This window comes from Trichosurus vulpecula, chromosome 5 (assembly GCF_011100635.1).
Source record: "Trichosurus vulpecula isolate mTriVul1 chromosome 5, mTriVul1.pri, whole genome shotgun sequence".
NCBI lineage: Eukaryota > Metazoa > Chordata > Mammalia > Diprotodontia > Phalangeridae > Trichosurus > Trichosurus vulpecula.
In genome coordinates this window covers 178545447-178571484 of record NC_050577.1, presented here as the reverse complement: position 1 = coordinate 178571484, position 26038 = coordinate 178545447, and the positions used below count along the sequence as shown (strand labels likewise).

At 37.9% G+C, this 26038-nt stretch overlaps 1 pseudogene; it reads left to right on the top strand.

The window, feature by feature from the left end:
* Positions 1-800: 800 nt before the first annotated feature.
* LOC118851118 lies at positions 801-1077 on the top strand (annotated as a pseudogene).
* The last annotated feature ends 24961 nt before the right edge of the window (positions 1078-26038 follow it).

The following is a 26038-nucleotide window of genomic DNA, read 5'->3' as shown; positions in this document are numbered from 1 at the left end:
GAGCCTCAGGAAAATGGAGCTCAGGGGGAGCTGCATATAAAAGTGGGCTGCTGGATCAGCTCTCTGTCACTATCTGTCTCTTGCTCCCCCTCCCTCTCTCTTTCTCATTTCCTCTTCACCTTTTCCCTTTCTCCTTCACACATCCCCTGCCTCCCATCCTCTATTAATTAATAGCAATTTGTGGGGAAAGCACATGATGATTGGCATTTGCTTTCCTAGATGGTCTAATCAAGGAGTTCTTTGACCTCAAATTCCCATCTACCTTCTACCTTTCTTTTCTCTTCTGAACATAAGCCACTACTGGACTGTTGTGAAGCTCAAACAAAATAATGTATATCCTAGTTAATGTCATTTCAGTCATGTCTAACCCTTTGTTGACCCCATTTAGGGTTTTCTTGTCAAAGACATTGGAGTGGTTTGCCATTTCCTTCTCTAACTTATTTTACAGGTGAGGAAACTGAGGCAGGCAGGGTTAACTGACTTGCCCAGGGTCACACAGCTAGTAAGTGTCTGAGACCAGGTTTGAACTCAGGAGATGAGTCATCCTGACTCCAGGCTCAGCACTCTATCTACTGTGCCTCCTACCTGCCCACATTTCTCTCTAGGGCATCATCATTCTTCCAGTCACCCAGCATCACAACCTAGGCACGATCCTCAATTTCTCACTCTCATCCCCTATTTCCAATATGTTGCCAAGTCCTATGAGATTCTGCTTTTAGAACATCTCTTGTAAAATATAACACTGCCCTCCTTCTACTCCTCTGTGGTGACATTTGGGCCTCAAGAGAATCAACGAGCCAATGCAGCTTCTGAGTCCTGCAGCCGCTGCCATCTTCTGCACAATCATCACTCAGGCCAAGAAGCACTCAAGCTTGATCCCTCTGTTCCTGCTCATCAGAGCAGGGGCAGCAGGGCAACTCTGCATGTCTTGTACCTGGCACTGTTCAATCCTGATGTCAGTTGAGACAGAGAAAATAACCCAGAGGCTTGGAATAAACTGATCCCACTGCTCAGTACAAGTTCTACTCAGTGAATGTGGATTATAGCAAACCGAAGAAAGAAGGCCCAGAATTCTAAGTGAAAATGTTGCTTTTTCAGCTGCTAAGAATGAAGGTCTTCCATAAGCCATCCATACAATTCTACACACAATTAGAAAATGCTTGATTTTTCCCTCATTGTTGCATGAAATCATGGTGAGTTTAACAGATGAATAAAGATGTGAAACTTGAAAAAAATAACACTGCCATAACTCTGGCACAGATGTCCATCCTCTCACACCTGGGATGACGAAATAGCATTTTGGTTGGTCTTCCTGCTTCAATTCTCTCCTTATTCCAGGCCACCCTCCACTGGGCTTTCAAATTGATCCTCCTAAAGTGCAGGCCTGACTGTATCACTTCCCTCCCCCTCATCCTCCCCTCCACCCCACACAACATTCCACAGTATTAAATATAAAATTATCTGTTTGCTTTTAAAACTTTCCTAACCTGGCCCCTTCCTACCTTTCCAGCTGTCGCCCACCTTACTTCCCTCTATGTACTCTACAAACCAGTGACATCAGCCTCCTTACTGTTCCTTGAACATGGTACTGCATCTCTAACTCCAGCTATGTTTGCTGACTCTCCCCCATTCCTGGAATGCACTCTCTCTTTATTTCCATCTTCTGGTTTCTCTTAACCAGCTACATTGAAGAAGATCCTCATTCCTGCTTAGATATGATCTGGGGAAAAGGCAAGAAGCACCAAAGTCCTCAGTAGAGAGAGAGGCCTCCAGCCTTTATCTCCCACCAGGGCCACTACAATGCAGCCTAGGAGCACATGGCCTTATTGTTGCTTCTCTTCTTGTTGCATCTATTCTGTCCTGTTTAAGGTGAAGGAGTATTGGAACAAATATGACCTTGTGAGGTTCAAAATGTCAGAATGGGAAGCCAGTCTGGTTTCAGATAAAATCCCACCTTCTGCAAGAAATCTTTATCAATTCCCCTTACTGCTAGTGCCTTCCCTCTGAGATTATCTCCAATTAATCTGTATATATCTTATTTGTACCTAGTTGTTTGAATATTATCTCCTCCATTAGACTGTGAGCTCCTTGAGAGGAGACTTTTTTTCTCATACCTTTCTTTGCAACCTTAGTGCATAGCACATAGTGGGTATTTAATAAATGCTATTTAATAAAGATATTTAATAAATGCTGTTAACACTAAACCTTCCGTAGGGAAGAGTTATATCATGATGTCCGGGTATTATACCAACAACATGGTAGAACAGCCAATCAGTTTTATATTACAATAAGCAATGGGCTATAGGAGGCCTGCTCTTTGCCACCGTACAGGCTAGTATCTGTCCTTTTGCACTGGGTTGCCATTGACCCTGAGAGCAGCCCCTGGCCAGAGCTACTGGGGCCCATCTTTATTCCTGCTGTCCCCCAGCCAGTGCCTCTCCACCCCTATTCTCTTCCTGCTGTTCCCCTCTTCTCACTGCTGCTAGAAGTGGAAGCTCCACCAGGGTCAACTCCTAATCTTTGCACTTAGTCTGCCACTGCTAGACTTTGAGCCCTTCTGCCCTATGTTGGAACAAAGCTGTTGTGCTGACACTTTTGTTGTTTTTTAGAAATTTTTCAATTGTGTCCAACACTTCATGACCCCATTTGGGGTTTTCTAGGCAAATGTACTAGAGTGGTTTGTCGTTTCTTTCTCCGGCTCATTTTACAGATGAGGAAACTGAGGCAAACAGAGTGAAGTGACTTACCCAGGGTCACACAGCTAATAAGTTCCTGAGGTCATATTTGCATCCAGAGAGATACATCTTCCTGACTCCAGGTCCAGCACTGTATCCACTGCATCTGTGCTGCCATTGTTGGGGCTCAACTCCATTCCACTAAGGCTAACCTGATTATCCCCATGTCCGCTGAGAGGTATCATCCCTTTATGTTTGGGTACATCCAGGCCTGACTCTGCCCCTCCCACCAACCAGGCAGAGCACTGTTGCAAGCCTGCCTTGCCACTGCCCACCTGAACTAGGTATGAGTGCTGTGGGTGCCGTTACTCCTGGCAGCCTGACTCTGTCCTCCCTTACTGGGGCTGAGTGCTGCATGCAGCCCAGACTGACACTGCTTTCGGTTGGTCCACCATAGCTAGTTAATAATCAGCAAGGATAGGTACTGAATACACCTTGCATTGACTCACCTGGGTGAAGCTCCCTTGCCTCGAATTTTCCACCAGCCAAGGATCTGAGTGGCTCCAGCCCCTTGTCCTGTACTCAACCAATCAGGAAGTCATGTCAATAGCCTGAGCCCACCTCCAGCCAACCAAATCTCAAAGATGCTTTCAACACATTTTAAGGAAAAACTAGCTTAACTTTCTAGGCAGGTAGTAAGATATTGCTCCTACCATAGGTACTAACCAGGATCACTTGTACAATATGTGTCAGAGGTCAATCTTGAACCTTCTTGAATTTAAGTCAGTCTCTCTTCATTACAAAGATTATTAGCCTCAGTGCAACAAGTGTGCTGCTATGTGGCATTGTAAGGTGGGTGCTCTCACTCAGGGCTAATGGTCCTTCTCTTGAATAGTCCTCAGGTGCTAAGTTTCTGTGTATCCATCCCAGATGCTATCTTGCTTGTCTCTGAAGCTACAGTCAGCTTTGGATGAGTTGGGATTCGAAGAGAGACATCACGCGGGCACTGATTGCTGAAAGAATGTCTATATCAGACCACTGTGGATATGAAATTTTAGGGTTACCTTGGAAGCTTTGGTAACACCAACTGGAACTTTGCCTTTGAGTAATTAATGCTCGACACAATTCACTCCTGTATAATATTAGGGCAATGTTGGTCAGTCAACCCAATGGGATACTGCATCTTTTGGGTATATTGAAGTGGCATCTTAAACTCAACCTCTCCAATACATCTTTTATCCCACAGATCTGATCTGTTGCCAAGCCTGGATGAGCTTGCCTTATTGGCCAAAGTGAATATTTTAACGTTTTGTGTACGGTAGTAAAAGAATATATATGATAAACATGGAATATATTGCGCATCTATGCCTTTACTTGTCAAAAACATCCAGTTTGGATGAATATAAACTACATGAAAGATGTTTGAGTAGTACTTGGTAGGCAGTAACAAGAAACTACTGAAGATTTTTGAGTAGAGGAGTAGCATGCCAAAATTACATATGGAAGATGAGTCTTGACAAATACCAAGTAGCACTTGGACAAATGGAATTGTGCAAAATGGAATTTTCCAAAATTCTACCAGGTCCCTCAAAATTGTATCAATATCTCTGGTAGATACTACGTACAGATGAATAGTCTACATCCTAGTGTTGGGATCCATCCAGCATTGCTTATCACTAAGAGATAAAAGTATCCAACACCTTATTATCTCTATTGACTATATTCTAGCTATTAGCTACCAAAAATAACAAAATCTACGATTGTGGCCTATGCATAATAAATCAAAGACAGAGAAATGAACGGTCACTGTAAAATGTACTAAAAGATACCCTGTATATGTACTATGTTCTTGGTTATCTTTGTAGTTCCAATTTAGGACTTTAAATTATTTTTCTCTTTTAAGATTCTAGTCTGTAGTAATGTGAGGAATGAGAATGCTGCAGTTATATTCTGTGTTCAAATTCCTATGTTAAATTTTATACAAACAATAGTAATGGCTTTCGTAAATTCTGAGCTTTGAGAAACATGTTAAAATGTGTTTTTTCTATTTTTGTAATATTTTGTTTACCTAAAAAGAGAAATACCACATGTCTTCTGGATCTCTCCTAGAATGATAAATATTTATAATGTAATTTGCTACATGTCTCTTTAGAAATATTTTTCATATATTTAGGCTGTTTTAAAATTACATTTGCATAATTTTCCCTCAAGCATCTTGTATGGTTTCCTTAAGGAAGTATTTTGGTGGATTTTATATACACATATTTATACCAGCTGTTAATATTGCGCTTGTTTATCTGCTCAATCAGAATGACTTATTTTTCAGGTGACTATTACTATAATTGTTGCCTTTCTAAAAAATCATCTAATCAGCAGGCAGATATGGATGCAAATAGATATACATATTTCATTAGGCATTAAAATATAGTCATTAGTTATTACATATCTCACAAAGAAAAGCTTCCTGTTTTATGGAAATAAGAGGACTTTAACACTACCCTATCATCATGTGAACCTAGGGATCAATTCTTAAGTATTGTAAAATGGGAAAATATCTATGTGTCTGTCTATCTATCTATCTGTCTGTCTGTTTATCCATCTATTTATCTGTCTGTCTATTTATCTGTGTATCTCTTTATCTGTTTATCTCATGTCCATCTCTCATCTATATATATATGTTATATGTATATATATTTAATGTAAGTAAATGTCATATATAAATACATATGTGTAGTGGAAATGAGGATGGCAAAGGAGAGAATGAAAAAATGGCAGTGCCTAGAGAGAAGGTGCAGAGAAGAAGATACAATGGTTGACTTAGCAGTTTGTCCTGGTGCCTTACTACCATTCTAGTTACTGTTTATACCTTCCCTTTAACCAGCATCACTCTGGAAGCCAGACAAGACACCACACTACTCATATCCCTTTTTTGATTGGAGTTGCTAAGAAGTTATCTCCCAGGGCTTGTTTCTCTCTTGTGAAAGTGCTTAGCACAATGTCTGGATTGTAGTAGGTGCCTAATAAATGCTTGTTGTTTGATTGATTCCAATATTCTAGAGGGAAAAAACCCCACAAATCCAAATATCTAAGCTGGAATGGTAACAAAACAGAAGAGATAATGCTCCCCTGGAATCAAGTCTTAGAAGGGTTGCCCTTAACCAAACCCAGTGATTTTCATTCTTAAATATTTGTGTGTGGAAACATACAACTAAACATATATATGAATAAGAAGAGAGACAGAGACAGATAGAGACAGACAGAGACAGACAGAGAGAGAGACTGAGAGACAGAGACAGAGAAAGACAGAGAGACAGACACACACACACACACATGCGCACACAGAAAGAGAGAGAGGGGGGGGGGGGAGAGAGAGATGGATCTATACAAGCATAATTCTCCTCCTTATGAGTGAAATAATAATAATGATATTTATATAGAGCTTAACATTTACAAAGTACTTTACAAATATTATCTCACTTTCCATAAGCCCATATAAATGAGTTCCCTTCATAGTTTAACATGGAGAATTAAAACCCATCTGTCACATTGTGAAAGAGCAAACTGGTGCCATAAGCAGACACTTTCCTTTGGAAACTACATGTAAGAATAAATCTTGGGGGCCAGGGCTAACCACATGCTATCGGGAACACTTGTAACCATGCAGCTGAGGGCCTTACCACCTCCTCTGATGCTTTTCTACTCTACATTTAGAATATTTACTGTACGGCTGGAATTGGGTTTGTTTACTTGCCCAATCAGAATGATGGATTGTGAAGTGATGTGCTGTAGTCCTGGCCTCGGAGTCAGGTAGACTTGGGTTCAAATCCTGTCTCTGACACATAATGACTGTGTGACTCTGGGCAAGACACAGTCGCCTAGTCTAAGACTCAAAGTTACAGAGTAGATGCTGGTCTGAACTAGCAGAGAAAGACTACTTCTGTGTGTACATGCCTTTTCCTTTACAGTGTATGTTTCTGGAGGGCAAGGATCATTTCATCTTTTCTTTTTGCCTTTTATCTCCATGGCCTGACACATGGTAGGTACTTAAGTGCTAGTTGATTGATTGGTTAAGTGCTCCCTACATCAATGAAATCACAGGTTTGGTTTAAAACAAAACAACAACATCAAAATAGTGTTGAAAATTTCCACAGAAGAGACTCTGAGGGATAGGGGAAAAAGTCTTTGCTCAAACTTAGCATAAACTTGGTTAAGTAGTAGATACTTGAATGATGTGAAGAGACAGTGTTCTCTTCACCACTGCTTCAGGGGCTGCATTTAAAATTGTGCAATCCAAGACAGCCAGGGTATTTTCTTCTTTTTTTTTCATTTATAGAATTGCAGCTTATTTTGACAAGCATGTCACTAAGGCCTGAAGGCCATGATTTAGCTACAGAATGAACTCAAAGAGGAAGATGATGGAGAAGCCCCTGATTCCAAGATGCTTAGTTTCCTCATTCAATAAACATGTGAATCAAGGAAAATTCCCCTTTCCCTTCAAATAGAAGCTGTCATTTTGCCCAATGTAACTCTAGACTCCATCTACACGAAATGAAAGCCTGGGCCCTTTGGGCAATAAATATTGATCAAAGTCCTCCTGGCTGACCATCCTGAAACCAACTACTAGGTATCTGTTGATTTCAGCACAACCAGATACTACATTGAATTCCAATGTAGAATATTCAAGTTCCTCATTTCTTAAACTTCTCCTGACTCAGCATTTCCTCAGCTGAATAAAATGCAGACACTCAATTTAGTCTAATTTTTGTCTGATAATAAAAATATTGCAAAATGGGCCACACACCATGTTTCATGCATTTTAATGCCCTAATATTTGTTAACTTGGAATGATAAAACAGATCAAGTTATAGCATCCTACCAAGCTCAAAGTCTGGCCATCTGCTCATTTCTAGCTTTTTAATTTCTTATTCATTTTACTTCTGCTCTTTAATTGCAACTGGCACTTAGAAGAACTTTTGCTGATGGCAGAATACCTAATCTCCCCTCCCCTTTTTAATGACCGTCCAAATGCATCTTTTTGACAGATCAAGTAAAATGATTTGATCTCTGAACAAATAAATATCTTAAGCAATGAAATGATTTTTATTAATATTACTCCATTTCTTATTTTATCAGTTCACATTTCACATAGTCTATACCCCTTGCTTGGCTTGTAATTTTCTATCAGAATTTCAAAATATTTTCCTTATTCCTTACTTGCTCAGTTCCGCCACTACCAAAGCTCTTGGTCATATCCTACCACAGAGGATAATGCTACTTTCAGCTTTTACTGATGCTATTCCTTAGATGAGTTCCCCATTGCTAGAGGTGTTCAAGAAAAGATTAAATGACCACTTGTTGGAAATGTGGCAGAAGAAATTCACACATGCAATATAGTGCTGTGGTAGAAGACCTCAGTGGCCAAAGTTTGAACTCCAAGACTACCTGATTCTATAATAGAGGCAGCTGGGTGCAGTAGAAAGATGAGTGGACTCAGAGTAAAAAAATCTCAGCTCAAATCTCAACCATGATGCTTCCTAGCTATCTCATTCTAAGGAGAAAACTTACGTAGTTAAGAGGTTGAGCACCATTAGACAAAATGCAGCACATGTGCAAGGAGAAAGAGTGAAGCACACAATCTTTATTTAGTAGAGACACTCACAAAATACATTCCAGAGAAAAAGAAGAGCAAGAAAACAAAGTGGCTGCCTGATGAGGCTTTACTAATAGCTAAGGGAAAAAAAGGAAAAGGAGAGGAGAAGGGGAAAGATATACTTAAATGACTGCAGAATTTCAGACAACAAAGAGAGATAAGAAGGTTTTCTTAAATGAGCCATGCAAAGAAATAGAAGAAAGCAATAAAATGGTAAAGACAAGAGATCTCTTCAGGAAAATTGTAGATGTCAAGGGAAAGTTTCATGCAGAAAAAAATGGATATGATAAAAGACAAAAAATGATAGGGACTTAACAGAAGCAGAAGAGATTAAGAAGAGGTGGCAAGAATACACTAAAGAACTGTACAAGAAAGATCTTGTATAACCATGATGGTGTGGTTACTGGGCTAGAGCCAGACATCCCGGACAATGTAGTCAAGTGAGCTTTAGGAAGCACTGCTAACAAGAAGACTAGTAGGGGTGACTGAATTCCACCTGGGCTGTTTAAAATCCTCAAAGAGGATGCTGTTAAAATGCTGCACTCAATATGCTAGCAAATTTGGAAAACTCAATGGTGGCTATTGAATTGGAAAAGATCAATTCATATCCCAATCCTAAAGAAGGTGCACTGCGAAGAATATCCAAATTACTGAACAATTGTGTTTATTTCACATACCGACAAGGTTGTGCTTAAGATTCTGCAAGCTAGGCTTCAGCAATACTTGAACTGAGAATTAGCAGAAATGCAGGCTTCATTTTGAAGAGGCAGAGGAACTAGACACCAAATTGCCAACATTCACTGAATTATGGAGAAAGCAAGGGAGTTACAGAAAAAAAAAAACCCATCTATTTCTGCTTCATTGACTACACTAAAACTTTTGACTATGTGGATCACAACAAAATATGTGAAGTCCTCAAAGAGAGGTGGGAGTACCAGATGATCTTACTTGTCTCCTGAGGAACCTGTATGTGGGTAAAGAAGCAACAGTCAGAACTGAACATGGTATAACTGATTGGTTTAAGACTGGGAAAGAAGTACAACAGGGCTGTATATTGTCACCTAATTGATTTCACTTATTTGCAGAGTATATCATGTGAAATACTAGGCTGGATGAAGCAAAAGCCAGAATTGAAGTTGCTGGGTGAAGTATCAACAATCTCAAACATGGAGATGATACCAATTTGGTGGCAGAAAGTGAAGAGGAATTAAGAAACCTCTTGATGAGGGTGAAAGAGGAGAACATAAAAACTGGCTTGAAGTTTAACATAAAACACACACACACACACACACACAACTAAGATCTTGGTAACTGGTTCATCACTTTTTAGCGAAAAGAGGCAGAAGAAACGGAAGTAATGTCAAATTTTATATTCTTGGGCTCAAAGATCACTGCAGATGGCAACTACAGCCATGAAATTAAAATATTCTTGCTCCCTGGAAGGAAAACTGGCAAATCTGGACAGAATACTAAAAAGCAGAGATATTGCCTCGTCAGCAAAGGTCTGTATAGTCAAAGCTGTGATTTTTCCAGTAACAATGTGTGTCTGTGAGAGTTGGACTAACAGGAAAGCTGAGCACCACAGAATTGATGCTTTCCTATTGTGGTGCTGGAGAAGACTTTTGAGAATCCCTTGGACAGCAAGGAGATCAAATCTTAATCAATGCTTAAGAAAATTCAGAATATACACTGGAAGGTCAAACACTGAAGCTGATGCTTGAATACTTTGGCTACATAATGAGACAATAGGACTGATATTGGAAAAGATTGAAGGCAAAAGGAAAAGGGGCAGCAAAAGATGAGATGGATAGATAGTACCACAGAAACAATGAACATGAACCTGGACAAACTCCAAGAGATAGCAGAAGACAGAAGGGCCTGGTGTGCTATGGTCTATGAGGCTGCAAAGAATCAGGCGTAACTGAACAACAATAACAGAAACTCACAAAATGAAGGGGTGGTTGGGGAAGATAGACATAGAACAATCCTCTGGGATCCGGGATGGAATTAGGCCTAGCACATAGTAAGCGCTTAATAAATGCTTATTGACTGTGTGCAAGTCACTTAATATTATGAACACTAATGTAGCATTTGTTTTGAAAGCCTCTTCTCAGAAGCTATAGAAACAACTATCATCCTTTTAAGAGTAGAGCTGCTAGAGACAATTTATGAAGAGCTCTATGTGCCAGATAGAGGATTTTATCTTTTATGTTTGAGGCAACATTGAACTACTGAAGTTTCTTGATCAGGGTTGTCTCATGGTCTGGCCTATGCTTTAGGAATAATAGTGCGTGGCTTCTCAATGAGTGGGGGAGGGGCTGGAGGGAAGGAGAGTATTCAAAACTCCAAATAAATGAATGTTAAAAAATTTTAATGAGTAATATAAATTTTTTTAAAAAAGAATAACAAGTACATAGGTATGTGGAGGCTGAATTGGATGAGGAGATTTTTGAGTCAAGGACACCAATTATGAAGTGACTATAATAGGTCTGAGGAAAGGTGACGAAAACCTGAACTAAACTGATGGCTTCATGAGGGGCAATGAAGAGGTTTGGGGTTGAGGGGTGCTCAGGGGAGTGGATAGTAAATAGTGTGTTTAAAAGAGGGATTCTTAACCCTTTTTGTCTGTCATGGCCCACTTTGGTAGTCTGGTGAAACCTACAGATCCCTTCTTAGAACAGTGGTTTGGGCAAGAGGAAACCAGCAAAGTTATAAGAGACCAAGAAATAACAAAACAAAATATAAAGAATGAAAAAATAGAAGAGAAAGTGAAACATCTCATAGGAAAAACAATTGATCTGGAGAACAGATCAAGAAGAGAAAACATAAGAATAATTGGATTACTCACAAGCTATGATCAAAAAAAGAATCTTGATACAATAATAAAAGAAATAATTAAAGAAAATTGTGCTGAAGTGATAAAACAAGAGGAGAAAGTAGAAATAGAAAATATCCATTAATCACCACCTAAAAGAGATCCTAGAAAACCTACAGGAATATCACAGCTAGATTCCAAAACCCCCAGCTCAAGGAGAAAATATTATGAGCAACAAGAAAAAAAAAAACAATTCAAATATGGCAGAGTCACAATTAGAATTACACAAGACCTAATAACATCTACACTAAAAGACTGGAGGTCTTGGAACACTATATATCAAAGAGAAAAAAGAGCTGTGGTTGCCCCTGAAAATATCATACCTTGCAAAGTTAGGCATAATTCTGAACCAAAAAAAAAAGGAAATTCAATGAATTATCAGACTTTCAGGATTTTGTTGCAAAAAGAACTGAAATCAATAGAAAATTTGACATACAAGATCCAAGAGAAATATAAGGTAAACATCAAAGACTAATTACAAGGGACTCAGTAAGGTCAGCCTGTTCACTTTTTACATGAGGAAATGTAAATCATATGTCTAAGATTGTTATTAGTAATTGGATAGTTCAAAAGAAAGATTGGGGTAGAGCTGAGTATGATGTGATTATAAAAGTAAACTATCTAGGAAAAGATAAAAAGAGTAATTATCTTATATAAATAAAGTGAGAGGGGAAGAATTGATACAGAGGAATTAGATGAGGTAGGGCTGGTAGTTTTGGAACCCTACTCTCATAGGGAATAGGTTAAAGAGGGAACAATACACATATCTAGAAGGGCATTAACGTCTTCTAAATTCAGAAAGAAATAAAAAGGTTAGGGGATAGGGAGTGGGAAGAGGAGAAAGAAGGGATCTTTGATGGGGGTTAGGTTAATGTATACATGTATGTGTGTGTGGGGGGGTGGAGATGTGGGTGTGGGTGTGTGTATCTCCTTGCTTAATTGTAGACTTCTGGGGGGAGGAGGAGAAGGAGGAGGAGGAGGAGGAGGAGGAAAAAAAGAACAAAGTAAAAAGGGCACAGCAGAAAACAAAAGAAAACTTACAAGGAAACAAAGAAAAGATGCATAGCTCTTAACACTGCATAGTATTTATTATATAGCCTTTCTTGAAATGGAAATTTATTGTCGTATATTTTGAATCCCCTCTTATATTTCTGCACATGGTGATGCTTTTTTTATTTTCTTATTTTGTATTTAAGTTTATAATATGTTTCTTTTTCTTTGCCTTTGTGTATTTAAGATTTAGTATTCAAATTTAAACTGAAAAACTTTTGAGAAAACAAAAAAATGCATAAAGTAAAATACCTAGTATTACAATAGAAAACAAATATTTTGAAATACAAGTATCAAAATGTGTGTGTGTGTATATATATATATATATATATATATATATATATATATATTTTTAAAGTTCACAGACCCAACATTAAGAACCCCCAAGAGACTGAAAATGCTACCCACATCTAGAGAAAGCACTATGGAATCTGAGTGCAGATTGAAGCATACTATTTTCCTTTATTGGTTTTTTTTCTTTCTCATTTTTCCCTTTCGTTCTTGTGGTTCTTTACAACACAACTAACGTGGAAATCTGTTTAATATGATTGCACAATTATGGCCCATATCAGATTGCACCCTGTCTTGGGGAGGAGGGAGGGAAAGGAGGGGGAGAAAATTTAAAACTCAAAGTCTAATGAAAGTGAATGTTGAAAACTAAATAAAAAGAAAGAGAGAAAAAAGAAAAGAAAAGAATCCCTGGTCTAGAATGATGAGCGCCGAGATGAGTAATTAAGAGATCATAGTAGTGAAGCTAAAGGCCAGATTGTAAGGGCTTGAGAGGTGTGTAAGAAATGAAGTAGAGAGAATAAATGTAGAATTGAGTTTTAAAACCGGAAGAGTTCTTAAAGATTATCTTGCCCAGCTCCTTTATTCTAAAAGGAGGAACGGAAGACCCACAATTTTATGATTCATTTAAAATGATATGAGCAAAACTAGAATCCAACCCCAGATCCATTATTGTTTCTATGACACAAGGCCTCCTTGTTCCCAACACCAGGGAATTCAATGAAAATAATAACGCAACAGTTGATGTCTGCATAATACTCTAAGGTTTACAAAACAATCTGCATATAACTCATTTACTCCCCACAACAGGCAATGTGACATATATAGCATAAGTATTATTATTATCTACATTTTGCAGATGAGGAAATAGTCACCAAGACTTATCTGAAACAGAGCTGGTAAGTAGCAGAGCAGGGTATAAATTCAAGGCTTCTGGCACTTTTTTTTTTCCAAAACATTGTATCACTCTGGTACAGCTGAACCTCATGCTCAGATAACTAGCAGCCTACCCAGCTGGCCTATATACTATCTCCATCCTTCTAGTCCAACCTCCATACTTACACTAGAATAATTTCCCGGTGGGGACCACTGTTTTCATCCTGTCATTCAAAACTTACAATGGCTCCTCTGTTGCCTGCCAAATCTAAAGTCCTCATCTTGGTCATAGGGCTCTTTGTTATCTGTCCCTTTTTACCTATCCAACCTCATCCACCGTATTCTCCAACGTAAACCCTCCTCCTTCCTCCAGTCCAACTGATTCTGTCCCTGGCTCCAAAATATGTCATGCTCATTCCTTCCATGCTTTTGCTTCCAGGATGAAATTCCCTGCTTCCTCTCTGCATATCCAAATCCTACCTCTCTGCAAGGGCCATTTTAAGCCATAAATCTTCCACAAACCACCTCCTGACTATTCCAGCCAGTATATACTGATCCTACCCAGCTCTAACTTTTTATTGCAAGTCTATCTTGGTATCTTACGCTATCGTGTATTACTCTGTTTCTTTGATAAGATTATGAGCTTCTCAAGGACAGATAAATACAATCTTCTGTTGCTTTTGTACCTCCCTACAAGGTCGTGAACAATACTGGTACATTGAGATACATGATAAATCCTTTTTACCTTTTGAGATTATCAGTGTTCCTGGTGTTTTGGGTTAGTCCAGATAATAAAGAGCCCACAGTGCAGTGTGTTCTTTTCAATATCCATCAAAGACCAGGATCTAATGGGAAAAGCTCTGAACCTAATTAGAGTCAATGGACTGAGTGTGAATTCCAGGTCTGCTACTTAAAACTTGGGCAGAACGGGAGAAAAGAGCATGTTCTTTCCAGCTCCAGACTTCTGATTCTGTGATCCTATGACATTAAGTTAGGATAGATCTAGGTTGGAATTTAGTCTGACATTTGCTAGTTGTCTGACCATAGGGAAATTGCTTAACTTAGTTCTTGTCTGTAAAAATGAAGATCATATTTTAACTTTAGTTACCTTTATTACCTATGAGACTGTTGTTAGAATCAAACAAAATATTAGATGTAAAATATTATATGAAATCCAGCATTATTACCTATGTGACATAGAATAAATCATTTAACCTTTTGCATCTCATTTTCCTCATATGCAAAATTAGGAATTTGGACCACATGATCTCTAAGGTCCTTTTCAGCTCTAAGCCTCAGTTTCCTCATCTGTAAAATGAGCTGGAAAAGGAAATGGCAAACCACTTCAATATCATTGCCAAAAAAGCCCCAAGTAGGGTCACAAAGAGTCAGATACGACTGAAATGACTGAATAAGTCAGCTATAAAGCCTATGATTCTCTAAGTTCATGGTTTGCCTTTTGTACTGCACCTGACATTCAAAACCTCTCCAATGTTGCTTAAATCTTCTCTTTGGAGCACTTCTGAATGGCTGAGATTAAATTGCAGATGGAAACTCTGAGATGAGAGCCTTCAAGAATGTAGAGGACTTTTGAAGAAAAGATTGTGTTTTCCATTTTACTGAAAATGAAACAAGACAAGAACAGAGTAGGTGGTATAGGAATGAAGAAAGACAAATTTTGTACCCATTTTGGAAAAAAAGGGAATACCATCTTCATTAAAACTATAGGTCAGGGGTGGGGAACCTGTGGCCTTGAGGCCACATGTGGCCCTGTAGGTCCTCAAGTTTGGCCTTTTCACTGAATCCAAACTTCACACAGAATGAACTTTGGAAGTCTGGAAGTTCTGAAGGGCCACATGTGGCCTCAAGGCCACAGCTTCCTCACCCCTGCTATAGGCCAATCCCTGGCAAGATTCTAGAATGTTATGAGGTTATATAGGAAGGCACAAGCCATATTAATACATGAAAAAAAGATGGAGAAAATATTGGAATTTCCCATAAGTGTACTTTTTTACCTCTAATGTTAAAAAAAAAGAGAGAGAATTTAATTCAAAGAAAGCAAAATGCAGTCTCAAAGACTCAACTCCAATATGGTATCTTCCATGCTCATGTTAAAACCATACAAGATTCCTTAAAGGATATATCAACAGAGACAATTTTGACATCATCTGATTATAAATATCAAGTAAGGCATAAAGCAGGAAGATATTTTTCCTATCAAAGGTTTTAAATTTATGTCTTTTGTTATTATATCACAGCAGTTTCAGAATATATTTTCTCATCTTTCACTATGCAGTGGGCCATACCTTGTAACAAAGATTAAAAAGGAAAGAAGCTATATTATTCCCTCCCACTCCACCAATATGTACTAGTGCTTTTGGGCTGGAGTCCAAAGAGAGTGAAGTTGCTCCTGCTTCTCTCAGTGACCTAAAGGAAACCCTGGGGATTTGGGTTTCTAATAAAGTCACTCACAAATACCTCCCAGTGTGCTTCCCGTTGATCAGTCAGTCATTGACTATTTTTCAGAAAAGAATCTTTAATAAGTGGTATAGCAAGAACAGTAGTTCTCTTTTGGACATAGGGTGTTCAAGATGTCTATGTAACATCCAATTTGCAATGTCCAATACACATTTGGTTTTTCAAGACTGAAGTTGAGAAGGAAGTCATCAACACAGAGATGATAATTAAATCCCCTGGAGCTGACAAGTTCATTGAGCATTAGCGTAGAGAGAAAAGAAAATCAAGGACAGAGTCTTGGGATATATACAGAAATAAACATATTCACACACACACATACACACATATATTTGCACTGTATATACACACATGCGCATATATGTATTTGCACTGTACATACACACATGCACATGCACACACATATATATCTGTACTGTATATACACACACATACACATATATGTATTTGCACTGTACACACACACACACACACACACCCCTACAAAACACCTGAAAGGATAAAGTATCCAGGGGTGGGGGGAGGGGAAAGAGAGGGGGGAGGGAAAGAGGGAGAGGATATACACACACATACACACACACACACACACACACACACACACACACATATATATATATATTTTATATATATGCATACACATATACATATATACAGTTAGGGAGCAGGAAAATTATATACATAATACAATTTCTGATTGGATATTATATAAACATTTCAAATGTATATGTATATACACAGATTTTATATACACACATATATACACACATAATATGATTTCATATACACACATCTTTGTGTGTGAGTATGTATTCTGTTCTCCAACTGGGTATACCTCAAGGTTTTGTCTTAGGGTCCCTTCTCTTTCCTCTTCCTCTTCTATACTCTTTCTCAGTAACCTCATCAGCTCATATGAGTTCAGTAATTCTCTCTTTGCATACGACTCTCAGATCTCCTTTTCCAGCTCTCTTTCTTGAGCTTTAGTCCTATATCACTGTCTTTTGAACATTTCAAATTCATTATCCCATAAACATATCAAATTAAATATAATCCAAAGAGACATCTTTAACTGTCCCTCCATACCCACCCTTCTTCCAGACTTCCTTATTTCTTTACAGGGGTGTGTGTGTGTGTGTGTGTGTGTGTGTGTGTGTGTGTGTGTGTGTGTGATGTAGGATGTCGGGCCTTTAGCAGAAATATTTGATGTATAGATTTCATATGGTTTTTCCCCCATTGACTTTTCCCCTTCTTATACCTTCATTAATTTTGTTCATGCGAATTATTTTTAATTTCATGTAATTGAAATTATCTATTTTATCTTTTATGAACACCTTTTCCCCTCACTTGATTGAAAAATCTCCCCCTAAACTATGAGAAAGATTTCTAATCACATTCTAGAGAGGTTATTTTTAATATGATTTTTTTAAAAAGTATATATGTGAAAGCTAGCATCATTTACGATAGAGAAACATTAGAAATTATCCAAAGAAATTCAGGATTAAAGCAAGGAGAACTACCCCTCCTCCTTCATATTATAATTTCATATCATTCATTCTAGAAATGCTAACAATAGCAATATTACAAGAGAGCAAAATTAAAGGTTTGAATGCTGGCAAAGAGGAAAGAAAATCATCTCTATTCATAGATGGTGTGATGATTTACTTAGGAAACCCCAGAGAGTCAGGAAAAAATTGAAATAATAGTCCATAAAATGGTAGGATATTTAAAAATGAATTTCTATATAGCAATAAAAATTCAGAAGGTAACAATAGAGAAATTCCATTCAAAATACCTAATAAATACACAAAATATTTGGAAATCATTCTACTAAGAAAACATGCTTAAGATTTATTTAAAAACAATTACAAAATACTCTTTACAAGAATGAACAAAGACAAATAACTAGAGGGATATTCACTGTTCATGCTTAGGCCATCCCAATAAAATGAAAATGATGATACCGCCTAAAGTATGTTAAACATTTTGTGCTATAGTATTCAAACTACTAAAACTTACTTTATAGAGACAAACATATATAGTAACAAATTCATTTGAAGGAATACATGAATTAAAACAGAAGTGTCAAACATGTGACCTGCAGCTGGTGGTTCACAACACTCTCAATGCAGCCTGAACCAGATTAAAATGTAATTGGGAAATATTTAACAAAATAAATAAAAATATAATAAAACATGAATAATATTACACTTTTTAAATTGTGAATATACAGCCACAGGGATCATTATATACAGGTTAGTGGACTCTATTTTTTATTTGGATTTGACATCACTGGTCTGTAATCTCAAGGGAAGTAATTAAAAAAAAGGAGAAAGAAAGAGTAAATCAAACATCCAGACCCCAACCTACTTTATAAAGCAATCATTATCAAAATTATTTGGTACTAGTTAAAAGATATAAATTAATGGAATCCAAATTGAAAGGTGGTAGTGCTACAAACACATCCCACTCAGTAAATATTTGTCATTCAGTTTATGGAAATGACAGGAGGTTTGGTACCAGTTACCCTGTTTCATGGTCCCCTCATATACATGCTCACAACTAAAACACTCCAGATTATAGGATTTAAGACCATTTCAAACTCTCTTCACTTATAAGAGGCAAAGTATATGATATGTAATATATGTGGTATATGATTGTAATGGAATACTACTGTTCTATAACAAATGATGAGCTCAATGATCTTAGAAAAACATGGAAAGACTTGCATGAAATAGCAAAGCGTGAAATGAGCAGAACCAGGAAAACACTGTATATACTAACAGCAATATTGTTGTAAGAATGACTTTGAGTGAATAAATCATTTTGACTATTGTAAATGCTCAAATTAACCACAAAGGACATATGAAGGAAGATGCTATCTGCATCCAGAGAAAGAACTGATGAATGTATATATAGAATGATTTTATAGAATTTCATGTATGTATATATGTATAGAAATGTATGTATAGAATAATTTTACATGTGTATGTGTATATACATGCACACACACATACACATGTAAATGCACACATATATTCATGTCTAATGTTAGCCCATTTCTAGGGTGGGGGTGCAGAAGAAAAAAAAGAAATTTACATGATAACTGTATTAAATATTTAAATAGAATAGCAAGTTGTACATAATAGATTTACAATTTCATGTGCCAACATCTTTTTTTTATTATACTATGTTATGGGAATGTTTGCTTTATTCCACAAATTAAAAAAATAAAAATAAAAAGAGGCAAGGACATTCCCCCCATTCCAGAAGGTCTAAGATCAGAAAGAGGCTTTGAAGTAAGAGCGTATGTGACTGAGGTGGGAGGGGGAAACAGCACATTTAAGGATTCAGGCCGTTCAGTGTGTTGTGAAAGACCCTTAGATGATATTCTGATTTCTGAGTAGGCTATATTTTCAATCTTAAAAAATTTAGAACCTAAATAGTTACTCCCCCTTTCCCCTTCCCGTTACTCCCACCTAAAAGAAGAATTGAATGCCTGAGTTACAGACTAACAGCTGTATTTTAACTGGCAAAAGAAACAGTTTCCATGTTTTCTGAGTGAAATTCAGGTTTTCTAACCCTTCATGGATGTTATTCAAGAAGTCATCAATTTGTACTTGGGGACTTTTCAAGTAGAAAAATGAAGCTATTCATGCTTTTCATGGGTGACTCTAAACTTCCAAATATGTCATGGGTAAAGTGTTTCCATTTTGGAAAGGGCAGGACAGACTCATGAAGCACAAAGGAGGACAATATCATTACACAACCAAAACAAATCCATTGAACTGCACAAATTTTTATTATGATTTTGTGCCTTGAGGCAATGGAAAGTGTTTTCCTCCTGTCCCATAGAAAGCTGGCATTGGCTTAAAAAGCAAAGAACTTAGGGCCCTAAGGGAAAAAAAAAATCCTGAGAAGACCACAAAGAAAGATAGCGTTACCAAATTTGCAAAGCTGAATCTATTGATCACTTGCTAGTGGCAAAAATTGTTTCTTTGGGTCCTGTGTTTTTCCTTCTCAGGCTCTACTGGGAAGTACTTAAAAATCTGCAAAGTGTTCATGATACTCTTTTATGACTCCTTAAATTAGCCTTGCAGATAGTTCATAAAGTGTATTAGGTTTACAATGTGTTTGCCAGTTCAAATATTTGTAATTAGGAGTGTTTGTTTTCTTGCTAGCCTTTCTCACATTTACTTGAGTTCCAGCCATTTAACTTTTAAAATGACAGCATTAGTGCCATGAGTTGATTGTCTATCATCTGCTATCTTTTAAATTGAAATAGACTATGAGCACATAATAGTCTTTCTAGGTTTCTCTGAAACCACCCCCTTTATAATTTCTTATAGCACAATAGTATTATATCATATTTATATACTATAACTTGCTCAGATGTTCCCCCAAATGGTGGGTACTCCCTCATTCTCCATTTCTTTACCAGTGCAAAAAAAGGAGCTGCTATAAATTTTTTGGTACATCCTTAGTTTGTTTTGCTTTGAACTGATTCCTTCTTTAATCTGCCACCTTCTTCCTTCTCACCCTTTTCTGTTGAGTGAAATGTATTTCTGTACCCAGTTCTGCATGTGGGCTTTGTATCATTCTTAGTTATATCGATTCAGGATTGTACTCAATGTCTCCTTCAAGTCTGACAACATGATTCTCTCTACTATCCTTGACCTCAACTAAAACACTTTTCCCTATTGCACTTCTATCCACTACCATCCCTTAATTGAAATATAAGCCCCCAAACATGGATTCTCCATATGGATTCTCTTCCAGTCATATGTGTTACTTCGCCAGTGGGCTCCAGAAATGGTGTCTAGTGAATCATTTCCACAAGGACTCAGATGACTTTTGATGGTTTATTTTGTCATTGCAGACTTAGTTAATTCTAGATCTCTTGCAGACTGAAGTAATTTTGTTGAAAGATCTCAAAATACGAGTGATGAATTAACTTACTTTCTTCCATTCCTTTTGATGGTACCATCTAAATGGTTCCTTTGATTCCTTTCTGTAACTCTGAGGGTCCATTTACATTCCTCTAAGGTAAAACAATTTTAATTAATAATATAAAAACAAGAAACTGGGAGTATTTTTGGCAAGACCTGACGCAGGTTGATTTAGTGGTTCAGATTCAGGCTCAGGACTAGAATAAAATGAAATGAGACATTCATAGATTACCCAATAGTTAACAAAAGGAAGTTTACATAACTGTAGCATGGATAGAGTTCCAAAAGAGTATAGAATCTATTTCTTCTGAATGCCCACATAGCGAGTAGTTGGTTGTCCTTCATTCTGGAGGAGGACCAAAATGACATCACTATGCTAGAGTCAAGTTTCAATGCTTCTGTCCAGCTGTGGCTGATCAGACCAATATGAGCTCGGAATGCTCTACCACAGATTGGGCATAAATAGTCTGTGTGAACATTTGGGGTGATACTCTAAATTTGAGCATCCTGTGTTTCCTTTGAGCTGTTTCAATTCTGCTTTGCTTATAGAGGACAGCATGTTCTCTGATGTGGGCATGCCATGCTGAGCGGTCCTATGCCAGCGTCTCCCATGTCATACATCAATTCCAAAGTTCTTAAGAGAAACCTTGAGAGTGACCTTGTATCACTTCTTCTGACCACCTTGTGTATGTGCTGATCTGATATCCAAGAGGTTGCTACATCTCCCTCCCAGGCTATTAGAGGCGCACTTTAGGTGCTTGGGGTATTGTTACCCCACAACTTAATGTTTTACAAACATGCTCATGTCTCTTTTATCTTTAAAAACCCTCACTTGATCCTTCCATCTTTGCTACCATCCTCTATTTCTTCTATCCTTTGTGGCTATATTCCTTGAAAAGGCCATCTCTAATAGGTTCCTCCACTTTATCTCCTCTCACTCTCTTCTTAACCCTTTACAATCCAGCTTCCAAATTCATCATTCCACTGAAACTGTTCTCTCCAAAGCTACCAGTGATTTCTTGTCAAATACAGAAGTCTTTTTTTAATCCTCATTCTCCTTGATCTCTCTGAAGTCTTTGGTACTGTTGGTCCTCCTCTCCTCTTTGATACTCTCCTTTCTAGTTTTCTAGGTTCAGGGCAGGAGGGGCATCACTAGTCATCTCATCTTTCGCCTTGCCACGGGATTCCTATGACTCTACTCCGGAGGCAAGAGTGAGGCTGATGACCTTGTGCAGCTCTGCCTCACTTAAATCCAATTCACGCACAAGTCAAGACATCACCCTCATGCTGTTATTGGTCCTCTTTGAGAATGAAGGATGAACAACAACAATTCAGCATAAACATTTGTGTGAAGAAGCAATGCAGTGTATTCTTCTTGAGCACACCAAATTTACAGCGGGAGGAGGTCTGATCTTAAATCTCACCTCTGCCATTTTCTAACTGCAAGTCATTGAACCTCTCTGATTTTTAATTTCCTCATCTATAAAATAGGGATTCAGTTAAAAAAAAACATTTTAAATATGCCTGTGAGCTGCCAAGCATTGTGTTCAGAACTGGGGGATAAATTGCATTTCTAAGTAACTATAAATCAAGGCAGGGCAGAAGATGATAAGGATAAATTCAATTCAAACAATTAAGGAACATTTATTGAACACTTACTGTATGCCAGGTCTTTTATTAGGCACTGAGGATGTAAAGACAAAAAGGAACAATCCCTGCCCTCAAGAAACTCACACTGTAGTGGGAGAAACCCATGGCCACATTAAGTAAATACAAAGGAATAGGGGAAAGGAGATATACTGGTAATTGGTACAGGGCACTTGAGCTAAGCCTTGAAGAAAGCAACGGCTTCATCAAGGCAAAGGAAAGCAGCTATGGCAAACAGCACCTACTAAGACTGGAGATGGAATGTGGTGAGTAGGGAACATCAACTACACCAGATGGGTAGAAAATTAGAATCTATGTAGAGGACAATGTGTGGTAAATATTGGGAGGGTAGGCTGGAACCTGATTGTGAAGGCTTATTATAAACATTTAGGTAGACAATATTTTTTTGCCAATGGCAGACGAGTCAAAACATCTGTCACCCCACCTTTTACAGGATCTATCATGAGGCACCAATACGGCAGAGCATATGAAGGTCTTTGCAAAGATCAAAATACTATTTATAAATGCTGGCTAATAGAATGATAGTGATCATCCTATACCATCAGCCTTTTTCTACTATCCTTAAAGTCAACAAGCAAATGCTCTTAATTCCAGTTCCTTCCCTCTGTTATTTCCTGTCTGCCCTGTATACAGTTTATTTGCATATTGTATTGTTTGTTTATTGTCCTTCCCATTAGATTGTGAGCTCCTTGAGGACAGGGACTGTTGTTTGCCTCTTTTTGTATCCCTAACCCAGTGCCTGGCACATAGTAGGTGCTTAACAAATGGTTACTGTTTGATTGATCTGAGGAAGAAGTGGTCCTTCTCCTTTGCAACACCAACCTTTTTACCTTTGCTCTGGATTTCATTCCATCTCATCTCCCCTAGGAGCTCACTTATATGATCATTTCCTTTATCATAGTCTCTAAAGCTCCTCTTGATCTTTTCACACTGAAGCCCTCCTGGTTCTTCTCATTTGACCCTTTTATCCCCTCGATCTATTTTCCTACATCTCTCCTCCTTGTTATTATTGAGAAACTTCTAGGGTGGGAGGGGGGATGGTCTATTATTTGTTGCCTCCACTTTTCATCACCCATTCATTCCTCAGTTATAATCTGGTTTCTGACCCCAACACCCTATTTCAAATTTGTTTCTCTAAGTTTATCAGTTTAACTTAGTAGAAGGTGAGTTGTCTGGTCCATGGTCTTGCCTGTTGTCAAGGCAGAGTTCGTGGAGTCCTGGAACAAGTTTAATTATAGACCTTAGATAAGCTTTATTTGCCCTCATTGATGTCTTTTCATGTTATTGACCACCCCTTCTCCCAGACAATATTTCCTCTCTTGGCATCTATGATTTATCCTTGTTCTCTTCCTCCCTGTCTGGTCACTCCTCAGTTTACTTTGCTAGATCATTCTCCACCTCCTGTCCCTTTAGAGTACAAATTTCCAGGAACTCTGGTCTTGAACTCTCTTTTCTTCTTGTTCTATAGTCACTCTATCTTGGTGATCTATGTAGATAACTCCCAAATCAATAAATCTGACTCAAATTTTGCTCTTGAACTCTAGCCCCCTACATCACCAGCTGCCTGATGGATCTCTCCTCCTGGCCACCCTCAGCTCATTAACTTAGCAGAGCTTCTTCTAGCTTGCTTTTAAAATTATTACTAATGAATAGAGATCCCATCCCATTCTTGGCCACCAATGACATCTAAAGTAAATATTTCAGAAAAGGAACTGAATTGGATCTCTGCTTCCTCTCACTGGTATAGGGCTATCTTCACTGAATAATGCCTCTGGATGGAGGAGAGAGCTCAGCTATTGGTAAATGCTATGTACAGTGTTATTATATTGGTATTATTATTTTCCTCAAAGGTAAAATTTATGTGACAAAAAAAGGGGTAGAGCAGGCTCGTAGTCAGCCATATTATGCACCTATAATAGGAAAATTTAGGATTATGCAACACAGAGAAAGAATAGTCACTGGGGTTAGAGGTTTTTTCCCATGTGTTTTTCTATGGTTGTATGCTTATTCATGTTTATTTTTATGGATGCATTAGTATGGCCACTATGATTGTCGGAGTTACCAAGAGCAGTATGGATGTTGACTTCTTAGCACATTGATACACAGCTATGCACCTAAAGTCCGTCACACAGAGGACTGGTAGTTAAAGGAGTACCTCATGACCTAAGTGATAAACATACTGAGACTGTTCTGTGAGTTACTGTAGATGCTCTGGGGAAATGTGAAGTACTTACTAAATGATATGATGAAACAGACTGAAACTTGTCTGTTTTTTACAAATTATTTGAATGAATAGACTACTATAAAATTCTTGTTCACATAAAATGTTTGGAGAGAACTTAGAAATTGATCATTTAAACCTCCATTTATAGATTGAGCCTTACTTAGTCAACTCAAATCCTGAATGGGCAGAGAAAGGCTGCCCCCATATGACTGATAAACAACTGATGAATGACAAAGTTATACTTAGAAAGCATACAGAGAACAGCCTCAGTTTAACAATCTATGGAGGTCCCATGGGTTGCTCCCCACCAGCAAGTAGATGTAATGACTCACCACTGGCTTCCGAGGCTCTCCTTCCCTTCTTCTGATGTTAACCCCTTCTTCCCCCAACTCTTCTACACACACACACACACACACACACACACACACGCACACGCACACGCACACGCACACATGCATGCATGATATGGGGGTGGCCTCAGACCTCTGGAATTGGAAACCAGACTCTGCATGACTGGTGGGTAGTGCTAAGAGGGCCAAAGATTAGGATAACTATATCAAGGAAAACTAGGAAATGATGATTATGATGAAGACATAGGAGGCAGAGGTAAGTAAGAAACAAACTTTCCCCCAAATAGCAGAGAAAATCAAAGAGAAAGAGCAGCAATAGAACAAAAGACAAGAAAAATTTTGTAAAAGGTTAGGGGAACCTGAAGAATCTAAAGAGCTTACACCAGAAAACAAACAGACAAACAAGCAATGAACAGGTAAACTATAGTTAAAGAAATTTCATGAAGAGGCAAACCTTAAATTTTGGGATTAATACAATATGTTCCATGAACCCATCTTTAAGAGACGACTTCATGTCTATTCAATTTAGAAAATTGCTAACAGAGAAAATGATATAATATGAAATATCTTGATATTGTTCTGGTTTTGTGGAAGCATTAGTTTAAGATGCGTGCATGTCATTGAAGCAGATCTTTAAAATTGACAATTGACTGACAGTGTTATGTCCTGAAAAACAAAAACGAGATAAGCCTAACCAGACCGAAAAGAATTAAAGGGGTCATTTCTGGAACAGGATTGAAGACTGTATTCAAAATTAGTAGGCAGATTATGGTAGCTATGATGGATGACATATATACATATACACATATATGTATATATGACTAAAGACTTCATTTGATATTTCTTTTAAAATTAAATTCTATTCTTTTTTTTAAAAAAAACATGATTGTAGTTTTTTTTCCAGTATCCCTCCCAATCCTTCTCTCAGGGAATCATTCCATATAACAAATAGTATTTTTAAAGA